The following is a 17337-nucleotide window of genomic DNA, read 5'->3' as shown; positions in this document are numbered from 1 at the left end:
GAGCTGATCTCCCTGTGCTACGTGGCTGCTTCCCACTAGCTATCTATTTTACATTTGGTAGTGTATATATGTCCATGCCACTCTCTCACTTTGTCCCAGCTTACCCTTCCCACTCCCTGTGTCCTCAAGTCCATTCTCTACATCTGCATCTTTATTCCTGTCCTGCCCCTAGGTTCTTCAGAACCATTTTTTTTTTTTTTTGCTAGCTGATTTCCCATGAATGGTTGCTAATATAGGTTCTAGCTCAAGAACAAACATTTTAGAACGAATTATATCTTTTTTTTTCTTTTTCTTTTTAGATTCCACATATATGTGTTAGCATACGGTATTTGTTTTTCTCTTTCTGACTTACTTCACTCTGTATGACAGACCCTAGGTCCATCCACCTCACTACAAATAACTTTGTAGCTTTTTATGGCTGACTAATATTGCATTGTATATATGTGCCACATCTTCTTTAACCATTCATCTGTCGATGGACACTTAGGTTGCTTCCATGTCCTGGCTATTGTAAATGGAGCTGCAGTGAACATTGTGGTACATGACTCCTTTTTTTTTTTTTTTGCGGTACGCGGGCCTCTCACTGTTGTGGCCTCTCCCGTTGCGGAGCACAGGCTCCGGACGTGCAGGCTCAGCGGCCATGGCTCACGGTCCCAGCTGCTCCGTGGGATCCTCCCGGACCGGGGCACGAACCCGTGTCCCCTGTATCGGCAGGCGGACTCTCAACCACTGCGCCACCAGGGAAGCCCCACATGACTCTTTTTGAATTATGGTTTTCTCAGGGTATATGTCCAGTAGTGGGATTGCTGGGTCGTATGGTAGTTCTATTTTTAGTTTTTTAAGGAACCTCCATACTGTTCTCCATATGGCTGTATCAATTTACATTCCCACCAACAGTGCAAGAGGGTTCCCTTTTTCTCCACACCCTCTCCAACATTTATTGTTTCTAGATTTTTTGATGATGGCCATTCTGGCTGTGTGAGGTGATACCTCATTATAGTTTTGATTTACATTTATCTAATAATTAGTGATGTTGAGCATCCTTTCATGTGTTTGTTGGCAATCTGTATACCTTCTTTGGAGAAATGTCTATTTAGGTCTTCTGCCCATTTTGGGATTGGGTTTTTTTTTTTGATACTGAGCTGTATGAGCTGCTTGTAAATTTTGGAGGTTAATCCTTTGTCAGTTGCCTTCATTTGCAAATATTTTCTCCCATTATAAGGGTTGTCTTTTTGTCTTGTTTACGGTTTCCTTTGTTGTGCAAAAGCTTTTAAGTTTCATTAGGTCCCATTTGTTTATTTTTATTTCCATTTCTCTAGGAGGTGGGTCAAAAAGGATCTTGCTGTAATTTATGTCAAAGAGTGTTCTGTCTATGTTTTCCTCTAAGAGTTTGATAATGTCTGGCCTTACATTTAGGTCTTTAATCCATTTGAGTTTATTTTTGTGTATGGTGTTAGGGAGTGTTCTAATTTCATTCTTTTACATGTAGCTGTCCAGTTTTCCCAGCACCACTTATTGAAGAGGCTGTCTTTTCTCCATTGTATATTCTTGCCTCCTTTATCAAAGATAAGGTGACCATATGTGCATGGGTTTATTGCTTGACTTTCTATCCTGTTCCATGATCTATATTTCTGTTTTTGTGCCAGTACCATACTGTCTTGATTACTGTAGCTTTGTAGTATAGTCTAAAGTCTGGGAGCCTGATTCTTCCAGCTCCGTTTTTCTTTCTCAAGATTGCTTTGGCTACTCGGGCCTTTTGTGTTTCCATACAAATTGTGAATTTTTTTGTTCTAGTTCTGTGAAAAATGCAAGTGGTAGTTTGATAGGGATTTCATTGAATCTGTTGATTGCTTTGGGTAGTAGAGTCATTTTCACAATGTTAATTCTTCCAATCCAAGAACATGGTATATCTCTCCATCTTTTTGTTTCTTCCTTAATTTATTTCATCAGTGTCTTATAGTTTTCTGCATACAGGTCTTTGTCTCCTTAGGTAGGTTTATTCCTAGGTATTTTATTCTTTTTGTTGCAATGGTAAATGGGAGTGTCTCCTTAATTTCTCTTTCAGATTTTTCATCATTAGTGTTTAGGAATGCAAGAGATTTCTGTGCATTAATTTTGTATCCTGCTACTTTACCAAATTCATTGATTAACTCTAGTAGTTTTCTGGTAGCATCTTTAGGATTCTCTATGTATAGTATCATGTCATCTGCAAAGAGTGACAGCTTTACTTCTTTCTTTTCCCATTTGGATTCCTTTTATTTCTTTTTCTTCTCTGATTGCTGTGGCTAAAAACTTCCAAAACTATGTTGAATAATAGTGGTGAGAGTGGGCAACCTTGTCTTATTCCTGATCTTAGAGGAAATGGTTTCAGTTTTTCACCATTGAGAACGATATTGGCTGTGGGTTTGTCATATATGGCCTTTATTATGTTGAGGTAAGTTCTCTCTATGCCTACTTTCTGGAGGGTTTTTTACCATAAATGGGTGTTGAATTTTATCGAAAGCTTTTTTCTGCATCTGTTGAGATGATCATATGGTTTTTCTCCTTCAGTTTATTAGTATGGTTTATCACATGGTTTGATTTGTATATATTGAAGAATCCTTGCATTCCTGGGATAAACCCCATTTGATCATGGTGTATGATGCTTTTAATGTGCTGCCTGGATTCTGTTTGCTAGTGTTAGTTTTTGCATGTTTAACGTTTATACAAATGGTATCATTCTGCATGAATCTTTCTACAAATGTTCTTGAGATTTTTTCATATTGATACTTGAGCTTCCTTTATAAAACAAATGTATTTAATTTAGAAGAGTGAGTTGACTTAAAGGAAAACATCAAGGGCAACACAAGGACGAGTTGAACTTGAACTGCCAGAGGAACAATGGCTCTAACTCCACTGCCTTCCCCCCTTACAGATGTGAAAACTGAGGTCCGAGAGAGTAAAAGTCATACCTTCAGGTTACTTTGCAAGTTCGGGACACAACTGCGATGAGGGCCCCAGCTCCAAATGCTAGAGGCCAGAGATCTTTTTCTACTGTGTCATGTTGGCAAGAACTGTCTCCCTCACCCCCACCCCATGGCAACAGATACCAACACTATTTTCTAGCCAGGGTTAGTTCTTAACCTTGAACCGCAGAAAGTAAACTGTTTTTGTGAGTTGATTGTTTGAGATTTAAGCCTGGGATTGGGGTGTGTCATGTGGGGGGAACAAGACAGCTGTCCAGCCTTCAAAGTTATGACAAGGCTTCCACTTGGCAGCCCACCTCGGTGACCTATATTTTAATACGTGCTATTAGATTATTGCTAATGAGACATCTTAGGGATAAAAGAATTATGCTCGCTGCCCGGGCTGTGGTAAAAGTACAATTGAATTAAAGGCTGAAATCGTTTAGGACTCTGCTAGACAACCTGTCCCCCAGGCTGGGCCTGAATGGAGATATTAAGCTTTGGAAATTACACAGGAAAAATAAGTATAATTGATCTAAGGTAACTTCACTCGTCTAAATTAAATAATGTGATTGTCACAGGCAGAAAGGATGGGGATGAGGAGCCGGACAGAAAAGGCTCACTATCTGCAAACAAAGTTATAAGTAAAAGCCGTAGGGAATTGACTTTCCCCTGATGAGCTGAGCACCCTCCCAATGGCTCCGAGTGTCCACTTGGGCATCAGTGGGAAATGGATTTAGTCTGGGCATCATAGAATAATCTGTGGTGTGGCAGGGACTCAGACCACCGTCTTTACCATCTCCTACCTAACACCTGAGCACTTCTTGCTCTCCTCAGCCTCCAGTGTGGGAAGCTCCTGCCTGCTCCAGCCCCCTAGTCAAGCTGTCCCCGTGTCTGCGCATCTCGGTTACAAGAGATTTCTCTGCTGGTGGCCAGCCGGCTGTTTTTGTGTAGCATGTGTCCAGCCACATGAGTCCTGCCCTCTGGAACACCAAAGGTTGGTGCAATGCCACCTCCCTGGAACAAGGTCCCACCCCCCTCCTGAGCCACCTTCATCATAGCTCAGTTGTGTGTGCAGTGCCCACCTGAGGCCAGGTCTTGAGTGACATACTTCATTTGCATAACTTCAGAAGACCTGGGCCCCGTCTCCAAGGACCTCATGGGCTGAAGGAGGGAAATAAATTATATTCCTTGCTCTGACCTAAATATTTGCATTCCACCAACTCTTTCATTGATTCTAGGTTATTTGAGGGCAAGGCTGGTTCCTGATGCTGTTTATACAATGGCAGATGCTACCATCACACGTCTGCCAGGCAGGGCCAATCCTGCCCACCTGTGAGGGCGAAGACTTCTCCCCTCCTCCATCCACTCCATCCAACCATTGTGCCCCACTGGCAGCTCCCTTTACCTCCCCAGCTCCTGTCTGTCCTCCCCTGGACCACAGAGCTGGCTGCCTGGAAGGTGAGACTGAGGGCTCCCCACCCCCAATCTGCCCCCCCAATATTGCTGCTTATAATGCATTAAAACCCACAGTTAATCCTTTTGTTTTAGCTACTACCCTCTTCAAGCTAGACACCAACTAGTATATGTAGATATAAGAGGCTTCCTTTATCCTTTCTCTTTTTCTTCTCCCGTTCTTCCTCCCTCCCTCTTTCCTTCCTTCCCACAAGTATTTCTTGAGCAACTATTACGCATCAGGAGCGGTTCTATGAGCCAGGATTGTAATAATAAAGAAAACAGATGAGGTCCCTCTTAAACTCAAGCAGGGGGAAGACTAGAAAGAAATAAACAAGCAACTAAATCAGCTATCAACAGATACTGACAAAGCCTTGCAGACAATACCACAGCAGTGGGTTAACTCAGAAAACCTGGGAAGGGCCCTTTAGTTGGGTGCTCAGGAATGCCTTCTCCAAGGCCTCCCCAATGAGACCAAAAGGTGAGAGGGACCTAGGTCGGCAGGGAGCAGGGAGGGATGCCTCAGGTAGATGAAGCACCGTGTGGGCTGGAGGGAGCTAGCAGCAAGGGGCAGTGCCTCCCAGGGGTGTGGCCAAGGGCAAGGGAGAGGAAGTGGAGAGGTGGGCGGTGGCCTAATTTTAATCTGCTTCTTGGCCACCCTGAAGAGGATGGCATTTACTCAATGCAGTGAGAAAGCCACTGAGGCCTTTATACAGTAAGCAGCACAATCAAAATTGTATTGAAAGGGTCTGTCCAACACTGTGTGCAGAGTGGCGGGCAGGGGTGGGGCAGAGGCCTGGTCAGGAGGTCCTGGAGTCACCGGAAGAGAAGAGGGGGCAGTGAGGAAGGGGGGCTGAGGCCTTCCTCACAGGCAGGGAGAAGGAGGACAGCAGGCGCAAAGGGTGGTTTTAACGACAAGTCTAAATCACACCCCAAAAGAACAGTCTGGGGACATTTTCTGATCTTGAAAAAAGGTAAAGAAATACTGAAAGAGTAAATGGACCTGCTCTCTCTAGTTCCTTACACACGTGACCGCCCTGGCTCAGAAAACTGCCTAACCTTCCCAGTCCTGCTGGGAACCCTGCTGGGCCTCTCTCTGTCTTTCAAAGTGGGCCAAACAGGTTCCATGCCCCTGAACCACCCAGGGATGGGCCTGCTCTCTGGGTGGGTCTGTGAACAGGGCAGAACACAGAGCCTGGTGGTACTTAAGAACATCCCCAAACCTCACCCTGTCAACAAAAACGTGACTTTTAGTGTGTTGGGACAGGAGAAATCTCTATTTCTCAAAAGCCAGTTATTGAGTAGGAGAGACTCCCATATTAATCTCCAGAGATGATGTTTTTTAACGCAGAAGCGTGAGCTCTATCTTTAGTGCTTGTGAACTTCTTTTCTATTAATTTAGGATGAGAACATGAAGCGGCTCCTGCACATCTCAATCTTCCCTGTCGCACTTGGTACAGGGACCGTTCTTTGGGCCTCCGCTTTCCCTTCTGTACGACGCATGCAGTGTTTCCCAATGTCTAGTCTACTTCTGTTCTGATGTTCTGCGTCCTTACTGAGGGGGAGTGATGAAATGGACTGATCAACTCTATAACTGGACGTGAAGGAGATCACTTGCGTAAATGGTGAGCGCCTGGTCTCGCTGGGTCCTGGGGTGGGTGTGAGGGCTGCTATTGACCAGGAAGGAATCCAGTGATAGGCGAAGGCCGGAGCAGGACGTCTGGCTGCCGTAAAGGACTCCCCTAGCAGGGTGTAATTAACTTTTCCTGACTTCTCCTGTTGCGTTGGTCACCAGGGGTCTCTGGAAAGCCTTCATTACTCTCCAAGTGTCGATTTTCTTTTTTTCCATTTCTTATTTTTTCCTGTTACCTTCAGACTTGGAAATTATCTCAGTGACTCAGCCATTTGACTTCTTATTAATTCCAGGATTCCATGTCCTATCTGCCCATTTTCCTTCCTGTTTCTCAGAAGCCTGGCTTGTACTTTAGTTCTTCCCGGCAGCCACAAATTAAGGCACTGTCAGTGACTCCCTGCTACCTTCGCCTCGAAAGTATCGCGGTCCAGGGTCACTTTCCACTCCTCATAGTTCCTGTGCTGAGAGTTCTAAGTCCCATTTCTAGAGTGGAAAGAGAATTCTGAAGTTTCTGCATATCTTCTAAAACAAAACAAAATCAAATCCCAAACAAACAGAAAACAAGACCCCAAATAAAGCAGGTCAATTGAACTGTGACTAGTAAGATAAATCACAGAATTTCTAGGATGGATGGAACTCCAGAGTCTGTCCAAAGTGATGCTTCTCTCCACCATATAATCTCCAAACGGTGGGCACTGAACGTGTGCTTGGATGCCTCCCACGACGGAGTGCTCATTTCTCCCAACGCCAAGCGACTCCACCTTTAGACCTCTGATTGCTAGGGAGTTGTTTCCCTATAACTTCCACCTGCTGGCCCTGAGTTTAACTCTTGGATCCTCACAAAAGAAGCTACTTCCCTCCAACTGTAACAACCGGCGGGTATTTGAGGACAGGGATAAACTACTCCCTCTCCCTCCCTTTCACCACGCCCTCGCACCTTGGGTTTTCTCTTCTCTGGGCCAGGCATCCAGCCCCAATGCCTTTAAGTGTGTCTTAAGAGACTGATTCCAAATCATAGCTTCTGGAATTGCCTCTGGAATTCAGCAGCTGCTAGGGACATCAATGCTAATTGCTTAAGAGGCCACACGACACATTTCTTCCCCTCCCAGCCCTTGACTTTCTCAGGTTTCCTTGATCTGGTTTGTAATGATCGCATCCCAGTGAAATGCAAACGTTCACACTGTTTCACTGCCCCAGAGAGACCTGCCCATTCTCCGCACCAGAGAAGGCCATAACCCTTTGTGATCACTTAGGAAGGTGCCTAAGGGCCACTAAAGCAGCTGTGGCCACGCACAGCCAGATGTCAGGGTGGATGGTGGAAGGAGTTAACTTCTGTTACAGAGCATCACCAACCAGTGCCTTTAAGGGCCCACCTTGAGGTCCCAGTGTTTTACTTGGCCCACCCAGTGCTTTACAGATCAGGAAATTTCACATAAAAATCTAGGTCTCTGCAGAGAAAACAAACTTATTGTTATCAAAGGGGAAGGGATGTGGGGGGAGGGATAAATTGGAAGTATGGGATTGATAAGAGGCACACTACCATATATAAAATAGATATACAACAAGGATTTACTGTATAGCACAGGAACTACATTCAGCATCTTGTAATTCACTATAATGGAAAAGAATAGAAAAAAATTCGGATAACTGAATCACTTTGCTGTACACCTGAAACTAACACAATATTGTAAATAAACTATACTTCAATTAAGAAAAAAATCTAGGTCTCTGGCTTCCCATAAAGCTTGGGGAGTTATGTCTGGCCACCCTGAGTTTTGGAGAGGGCAGGAGCTCTCCAGATCACTCCAGACCCCTTATTTCTTTTTTTTTTTTTTTTTAACATCTTTATTGGGGTATAATTGCTTTACAATGGTGTGTTAGTTTCTGATTTATAACAAAGTGAATCAGCTATACATATACATGTGCTCCCATGTGTCTTCCCTCTTGCGTCTCCCTCCCTCCCACTCTCCCCATCCCACCCCTCCAGGCTGTCACAAAGCCCCGAGCTTATATCCCTGTGCCTTGTGGCTGCTTCCCCCTAGCTATCTACCTTACTACGTTTGTTAGTGTGTATATGTCCATGACTCTCTCTCGCCCTGTCAAAACTCACCCTTCCCCCTCCCCATATCCTCAAGTCCGTTCTCCAGTAGGTCTGCGCCTCTATTCCTGTCTTATCCCTAGGTTCTTCATGACATTTTTTCCCCTTAAATTCCATATATATGTGTTAGCATACGGTATTTGTCTTTGTCTTTCTGACTTACTTCACTCTGTATGACAGACTCTAGGTCTATCCATCTCATTACAAATATCTCAATTTCATTTCTTTTTAAGGCTGAGTAATATTCCATTGTGTATATGTGCCACATCTTCCTTATCCATTCGTCCGATGATGGGCGCTTAGGTTCTTTCCATCTCCGGGCTATTGTAAATAGAGCTGCAATGAACATTTTGGTACATGACTCTTTTTGAATTTTGGTTTTCTCAGGGTATATGCCCAGTAGTGGGATTGCTGGGTCATATGGTAATTCTATTTGTAGTTTTTTAAGGAACCTCCATACTGTTCTCCACAGTGGCTGAACCAATTCACATTCCCACCAGCAGTGCAAGAGTGTCCCCTTTTCTCCACACCCTCTCCAGCATTTATTGTTTCTAGATTTTTTGATGATGGCCATTCTGACTGGTGTGAGATGATATCTCATTGTAGTTTTTGATTTGCATTTCTCTAATGATTAATGATGTTGAGCATTCTTTCATGTGTTTGTTGGCATTCTGTATATCTTCTTTGGAGAAATGTCTGTTTAGGTCTTCTGCCCATTTTTGGATTGGGTTGTTTGTTTCTTTGTTATTGAGCTGCATGAGCTGCTTGTAAATTTTGGAGATTAATCCTTTGTCAGTTGCTTCATTTGCAAATGTTTTCTCCCATTCTGAGGGTTGTCCTTTTTTTTTTTTTTTTTTTTTTTTTTTTTTTTTTTTTATGCGTTACGCGGGCCTCTCACTGTTGTGGCCTCTCCCGTTGCGGAGGACAGGCTCCGGACGCGCAGGCTCAGCAGCCATGGCTCACGGGCCCAGCCGCTCCGCGGCATGTGGGATCTTCCCAGACCGGGGCACGAACCCGTGTCCCCTGCATCGGCAGGCGGACTCTCAACCACTGCGCCACCAGGGAAGCCCCTGAGGGTTGTCTTTTGGTCTTGATTATGGTTTCCTTTGCTGTGCAAAAGCTTTGAAGTTTCATTAGGTCCCATTTGTTTATTTTTGTTTTTATTTCCATTACTCTAGGAGGTGGGTCAGAAAGGATCTTGCTGTGATTTATGTCACAGAGTGTTCTTCCTATGTTTTCTTCTAAGAGTTTGATAGTTTCTGGGCTTACATTTAGGTCTTTAATCCATTTTGAGCTTATTTTTGTGTATGGTGTTATGGAGTGATCTAATCTCATACTTTTACATGTACCTCAGACCCCTTATTTCTTGACGGCCGTACTCACTTCCCTCTCTGCCGAACCTCCGTGGCTTTTGAGTTTGCAACCACGGCCCTCGGCCCTTCCACTTCTCTGTCACCAGTGTTGCCCCCGCGATGTGGTGCTGCCTGGGAAAGAGTTATCGCTTTGCCTCTACACGGGGCTTTCCATGTGCACTGACCTCCCCAGCCATCGCTGGCCCTCTGTCTGAATTCCTACCTATGTCAGTGTTGCCAGGTGATTCCTGACCGGATCAGGTGCCTTTGGTCCATCCTCCTGGTCTAGCATTTGAACCTGATCAGATGTTCTGCTGAAATAGGCAGGAGGGATAGGGAAAGAACCATGGGTTACCAGGCTAATCTGAGTGTTAATTAACCAGTTGCCCTGAGAACGTGTGGTCACATGCTTCTCCGGTGGAGGCCTGGGAATCTGAAGGGCTGTTGCTGAATCCTGTTCAGCGCCATCTTTGGAAACAATACATTTACCAGAAAGGACTGTATGAATTTCCTAGGGCTGCTGTAACAAAGTACCACAAACTGGTGGCTTTAAACAACAGTTACTGTCTCATGATTCTGGAGGCTGGAAGTCTCAAATCAAGGTTTCTGCAGGGCCTTGCCCACTCTGAAAGGAAAAGAATCCTTCCTTGCCTGAGGAAGTATAGGCCTTAGGTGTGGCTCAAGGGCTGCCATGTGAGGATCAAAGCAAAGGAGGTCTCCATTCAAGGTCACAGTACCACTTCTACCCTTCTGTGGACTTCATGAGCACCCTGAGCCCTCTCCCAGCTCTTGTCACATCAGCTTTCTCCAAAGGCCCTGTGTGGTCGACAAAGCCATGATAATGATTTCCTTTTAGAGAGGCAGAAATTGAGCTCAGAGAGATGGAAGTGGCTTCTTGGTGGTGTGTGGGAATCAGAGTTGACCTACGAGTTAGAGGACTTGGAACACTAAGCCAGCTTGGTCCCCAGAACTGTGGGAACTCTGCCCCCAGAGCTGGATCCAGCAGTGACTTCGCCTCATGGGGTCTCAGCTTCCTCATTTGTAAAGGAGGCCTAATGCTTCTTTTGAGACACTGCTAGTAGGACCCAAATAGGTAGCTTCATTTTGATAGTACCTTGGGAATCATTAAACGCCCCCCCCCCACAACTTTCTGGACCCATCATTCAAATGATCTACTGATTCAAAGAATGAATGGAGACAAACTTAAGGTCTATGTGTGACTATTATGAGTGAGCTCAAGGCAGAAAACAAAATCATTCTCCAAAAATGTCCTCGGAGGGTCAGGACCCCATGATCTGGTTCCTTCACTTCTGAGCCATTTATGGTTTACATTTGAATGTTCCCACAACTGTTCTGCATTTGCCAACATTTAATGCAGGCATTGCAGGGTGATGATGGGGAAAGGGGCAGTTCTGGCAGATTTAAAAGCAGCTCACTAGCAGGTTGGGTTTCTGTTTACACACAATTTAAACAAACAGTCAAATTGTCACTGGGGAAAGTGACAGTGCTTCTCTCTCAGGATTTCTGTGTTTTGTTTCTTCACCAAGAAACTCTGAGGTTGAGAGTATTCAGTTACTTATTCGTCCAGAAATATCATGGCAGAGTTGAGGAGATAATGAGAGGCCTATAAATGTGGCAGAATTTGGATGAAGAGGAAATGTGCTATGTAAAGATGACACTGATATGGTATGGTAGGGTTGGGAGATTATTGAACAATTGTTGGATTCTACGCCAGGTTGAATCTATTGCCTGAGAAAACACCTTTGTTCAAATAAATTTCCTGTATCGGAAATCCGTTTTAGCCTCCTAAACTTTTCCCTGTTCATTTAATTTGACAAATCATTTGTTCTCCTCCACCCTGTGCATCTGAAAGGAAAGTAACCCTGAATGGAGTGAAAAGTGATTTCAGCAGGCCCCATCAATGCTGTTCATAAGGCCTGTGTTTACCTTTCAAAGGAAATTCCTTTTCCGTAACAATTGTGCAGAGCACAGAGATTTTGCTTCAATTATCTCAATTTAATTTGGAGCGCCTTCTAGTTTAAAACACTGACAAGCAGGTGATTGAATCTAAGAAACCTGGAAAAATTCGCAAGTTATATTATGAATGTCTTTCACTGAAGAAAACTCTGTGTGTGTGTAAAATAAATTTAGGGGAAACTGCAGGCTTTTCTACTATAGAGAAGTAGATTACAATCTAGCAATGCTATTCAAACAACCACTTTGGAAGGGATTCTTTCCTTCCCCCACCTCCAGTTCCCCAAATTATCACTCACTTGAACTTTCTCCATCGAACACATATGCTTCATCTTTCTATACGGCAAAAATGCATCCAACAATTTGTGAAGTTATCTACTGGGAAAATCAGTCTGGGTTAAAACTTGCTAATGTTAAGAATAAGAAAGTATATCATTAAGATTGTACAGACATCAAAAGGATAACACAGGAATATTAAGAACAAATTTATTGTAATAAATTCAACAACTTAAGTAAAATAAATAAATTCCTTGAAAAATGCAACTTATACTGACTCCACCAAATGCTAGTGAGAATGTAGAGCCTTCAGGGTTCTTATCTATTGCTGATGGAATGTAAATTGGTACAGCTACTTTGGGAAAAACGTCTTATAGTCTTATGCTTTTCGTGTCAAGTCTCAAAACTCTTTGCCTATCCATAGAACCCAAAGATTTTCTCACACATTTTCCTCTGAAAGTTTTATAGTTTTTCATTTTACATTTAAAGCTGTGATCATTTTGAGTTATTCTTTGTATAGGGTGTGAGGTTTAGGTTGAAGTTCATGTGATACTCTGCAAGTAAATTAACTACCTGGCAGAACAAAACTCAAAACTCTGTTAAGGATGATAGCCAAATCTAGACACTCAATACAGTGGCATCTATAATGTACAGGATATAGTACAAAATTACTTTCATAAATAAACTGTACACATTTGTGTACAAAATAGTTTGTATAAAGACACGTGAAGAAGGAAAATATGACCCATTACCAGGAGAAGAATCAGCCAATATAGACCCAGGAATGACAGAGATGATGAAATAGGAAACAAGGACTTTAAAACTACTATTATAAGTATATTCCAAAAGGTTAAGAAATCTATGAACATAATGAGGGAAAGAAATATGGATTTCTCATTAGCCAGATAGAAACTAAGAACCAAATGAAAATTCTAGAAGCAAAAGTTGCAGTATCTGAAATGAAACATCTGCTGTGCAGATTAGATGAAGAAGAATCAGTGAACCTGAAATAAGAGCAACAGAAATGACCAAAATTAAAGCACACTGAGAAAGACTGAAAAAAAATCCCACCACTTGAGGTCCCACTCAGTGACCTGTGGGATAATCCAAGCAGTCTAACATATGTGTAATTGGAGGAGAGAAAAGAGAAATATGAGGGGCAGAAAAGTTATTTGAAAAATATAATAGCTGAAAATTTTTCCAATATGATGAACTCTAAACCTATAGATCCAAGAAGTTCAATAAACCCCTAGAGGATAGCATAAAGAAAATCACACCAAGGCAAATCACAATAAAATTTCTCAACAGTAATAAAGAAAAAAGTGTTAAAAGTAGCCTGATGGTGAAAATACATTATATACAAGAGAGCTATGAAAAGAAATATTTCTAACTTTCATCAGAGACAATAAAAGGAAGAAGACAATAGGATCTTTAAAGTACTGAAAGGAAAAAAATGTTAATCTAGAATTCTGTATCCAGCAAAAATATTCTTCGAAAAGGAAGGCAAAATAAAGACACATTTAGACAAAAGAAAGCTGAGAGAATTTATTATCAGGAGACTTGCACTACAGGAGTTGTTTAAGGACATTCTCCAGGCTTAAGAAAAATGATGGAAAGGTGGAATTAGAATGCCAGGGACAGTAAATATGTAGATAAATAGACCTTTTTTTCTAAATTTTTAACTTGACTATTCAGAGCAAAAATGATAAAAAAGTCTTGTGGGATTTAAAACACATAGAAGATATATTACAATAGCACAAATGATGGGATGGAGTGAATTGGAAATATATTTGTAAGGTTCCTATGTTATAAGTGAAAAGTATACTATTATTTGAAAGTAAACTATATTAATTTAAAGATATCTATTGTAAGCTCTGGAGAAACCACTAAAAATAAATAAGTATAGCGAAGAAGGCAAAAGAAAATAAGATAATAAATGACCAAAAAATATTGATTAATCCAAAATAAATCAGGAAAGGAGGAAAAAAGATCAAAGAAAGTCAGACAAGATATAAAAGCAAGACCCAAACAGACCACAAAACACTCACTTAAGAGATGCATATTAAATATAAAGTAAAAAGATAGAAAAAGGTAAACATGCAAACACTAAGAAAGTTGGTGTGGTTGAAGTGGCTATGTTAACAGAACAAGTATTACTGGAATTAAAGAGGAATATTCATGATGATAAAAAGGTTATTTTATCAAAACTATATAACAATTGAAAATGATTATAAACCAATGGCAAACTCCAGACAAACTGACAGTTGCTAAAACCACAATTACAGTTGGAGATTTCAACATCCCTCTTCGATAATTAATAGAACAAGTAGACAAAAAAACAGTAAGAATAAAGAGGACTTATACAACACTATCAAATAACTGGATCTAACTTATGTTTCTAAAACATTACACCCAACAACTGCAGAATACATATTCTTTTCTAGTACACATGGGATATTCACCAAGATATATCACAGGCTGGGCCATAAAATGAGTCTCAAAACATTTAAAAGAATTGAAAGTTTTAAAAAAGTTATCAGAGGAGGAGTTTATCCCCCAAGCTAGAACCCAGGCCAGGACAGAAAATTTCCTCAGAGTCTTCCTTTACCAGAAGATGAATTTTCGCAGTTCATTCTTTTACTGAGGGTGTAGCCCTTCAAGTGTCTTTTTTTTTTTTTCCTCCCCTGAGATCTCAGTTCCAAATCCCCACATCATATAAAAACCTTGTCTTTTGTTTCCCATAGCCACAAAATACAACCCTCTTTGTTACTAAGATTGATGAATGTCCCCAGGTCAACTATAACTTATGCCTTCACACAGTTCTGGGGTCCAGCTCCCTTTTCATTTTCGGCCTTTGAGCATTTCCCTTAGTATTGTGCATGCTCTGCTACACATTTCAAATATGTTGGTGATATTTTGTTCAACATTCTAGGGGTTTTGTGGCCAGAGGTTTCTCAGATTATCTAGTTTCCACGTTTCTGGAACCTGAAGCTTGTCATATAAGTTTTTACTTACTTGATGGGTTCAGGTTACCTTGGCCTAATCAAAAGTCCCTTCACTTAGAGCCAGGCAGCCTTGGGTTGAATTCCAGCCCTGGTACTCACCAATTATGTAACTCTGAGCAAGTGACAAAACCTCTCTGAGCCTTATTTTCTATATTAGTTTTAGGGATCATAATCCCAGGTTTTCAAGTTTGTTGTAAAGATGATCTCTATTCTAAATACAATACAAGGCACAATAAGTGAAAGATAATATTATCATTATTCATTCTTCAAATACTGAGTGTTCACTGTCAGGTACACCCTCTTAGTGCTATGAATAAAAGACAATAAATACACGAATAATACATTATATAAACATATTTTAATATATAAATATATATTTGTTATATATATATATATAACAACAACAAACCCCCCAGAAGTTTAAGTGCACTACCAAAAAGGATAATGGGATTGAGACTGCCCATAGAGACAGAGTGAGCTTTTTGATTAGGTGATAGGAGATTCCAATTTGATGGTGTGACATTTGATTTAAAATCTGAATGAAGTCAAGAATAAAAAATGTAGATGAGAGGTGATGGTTGCACAACTCTGTGAATATGCTAAAAAAGCTGAATTGTAGGGGCTTCCCTGGTGGCGCAGTGGTTGAGAGTCTGCCTGCCGATGCAGGGGACACGGGTTCGTGCCCCGGTCCGGGAAGATCCCACATGCCGCGGAGTGGCTGGGCCCGTGAGCCATGGCCGCTGAGCCTGCGCATCCGGAGCCTGTGCTCCGCAACGGGAGAGGCCACAACAGTAAGAGGCCCGCGTACCGCAAAAAAAAAAAAAAAAAAGCTGAATTGTATACTTTACATGGGTGAATTGTATGGTGTGTGAATCATATCTTGATGAAGCTGTTTTTCTTTAAGACTGAAGGAAGAAGAGAAAACAAGGTGAAAATCTTTGGGAAAGAGCACTCCAGCTAGAGGGAACAGCAGTACAGAGACCATGAGGTTGGAAGAGACTTTCATCAGTTGGAGGAAAAGAAAGATTGGGTGGTGGGAGTTTAGTTAGGGAGGAGATTGGAGACGGTGGAGATCTAGACTATGGTAGGGGACAGACCAGGCAGGGCCTTGTAGGTCATGTTGAATACTTGAGATTTTATCCAAAGTGCAATGGGTAGCCCTTGAAAACATTTAACCGGAGAAGTGATATCTGGTTTATGCTTTCAAACAATACTTGTGCTTTCTGTATGGCAAGAGGATATATAGGAGGGCAAAATATAAGCAGGGAGACCAGCAAAGGGAATGCTTCACAATAGTTAGAATGAAGGTCCTAGATATTGCAATTCTGGCTTTGTCCTCGGTCCCTCAGACTATCCTTTATTGATCATGAACTTTATTCTGAGAGCAGAGATGTGACAGAAAAGGCCACTGCAGCAGAAGGACCCATGAGAAGTAGAGAATTCATGCTCCACCACTACCCACAAAGGAAAAAGTTTTACTGTAGTACCCTGGCATTCACCTCACCTTTGGTTTAAAGTAACTTGCACTATTTCTACAGGAAGGTTTCAGGGTTTTCAGCTGATCTATCCTGGGCCACAATGAAGAGGGTTAGGAGGGTTCACTTTTCTAGGCTGGGGTTGGCCAATCTTTTTCCCCATCTCAGCCACTGCTTGGAACCATTCTGAACTACCTCTGTCTCTCTTTAAGAACTAAGTCAAGGGCTTCCCTGGTGGCACAGTGGTTAAAAATCCACCTGCCAATGCAGGGGACACGGGTTCGATCCCCAGTCCAGGAAGATCCCACATGCCGCGGAACAACTGTGCGCCACAACTACCGAGCCTGCGCTCTAGAGCCCGTGAGCCACAACTGCTGAGCCCCCATGCCACAACTACTGAGGCCCGTGTGCCTAGAGCCCATGCACCTCAACAAGAGAAGCCACCGCAATGAGACGCCTGCACATCGCAACGAAGAGTAGCCCCCAGTCGCCACAACTAGAGAAAGCCTGCATGCAGCAACAAAGACCCAATGCAGCCAAAAGATAAATAAATAAAAAATAAAAAAATAAAAAAAGAACTAAGTCAAAATTTCCCACAAGTAGAAAAATACATGGGCAGATGCTCAATCTATAAAGTTTATAAATCAGGCAGCTTTGCTGCTTTATATAAATGATTAGAAGCATGGCCTTTGGAATCAGACAAAATTAGGTTTAATTGCAAGCTCTGCCACTTAATGAGTAACTTAGGGATAGTTGTAAATTTTGTTTAGTAAAACTAGGGACAACAATACCTATGCTTCATTGAGTGTGTAAATGTGTTGATGTCTGTAAATCACTTAGCACAATGCCTGATACATAGTAAGGATGCCAGATTGGTAGTATTATTACTTATTGTAATAATTAGTAAGTCTGTTACTTTTACAAAGGGAAAAATACCTTCAAAAAGATGAAGTCGGGGCTTCCCTGGTGGCGCAGTGGTTGAGAGTCCGCCTGCCGATGCAGGGGACACGGGTTTGTGCCCCGGTCCGGGAAGATCCCACATGCCGCGGAGCGACTGGGCCCCTGAGCCATAGGCCACTGAGCCTGCGCATCTGGAGCCTGTGCTCCGCAATGGGAGAGGCCAC

General features: G+C 42.3%; 1 protein-coding gene across 7 annotated transcripts in view; it reads right to left on the bottom strand.

Moving 5' to 3' along the window:
* The window catches only part of SLC6A2 (solute carrier family 6 member 2), a 70457-nt gene extending 53263 nt beyond the window's left edge, over nt 1-17194 (bottom strand). For 2 of the 7 annotated variants that reach the window (XR_004346958.1, XR_004346960.1), the window contains exon 1: nt 9707-15399. The gene's annotated coding sequence lies outside the window, so the exon portion shown is untranslated. Of the gene's footprint in view, nt 1-113; nt 117-9706; nt 15400-17149 lie in introns of those variants that run through there. The other 5 variants (XR_004346963.1, XR_004346962.1, XR_004346959.1 and 2 more) reach the window with 5 other exon arrangements.
* Between the last annotated feature and the right edge of the window lie 143 nt (nt 17195-17337).

The sequence above is a fragment of the Phocoena sinus genome, chromosome 19, assembly GCF_008692025.1.
Source record: "Phocoena sinus isolate mPhoSin1 chromosome 19, mPhoSin1.pri, whole genome shotgun sequence".
Lineage (NCBI taxonomy): Eukaryota > Metazoa > Chordata > Mammalia > Artiodactyla > Phocoenidae > Phocoena > Phocoena sinus.
Note: the sequence above shows the minus strand (reverse complement) of the source record. Positions and strands in the feature narration are given on the sequence as shown.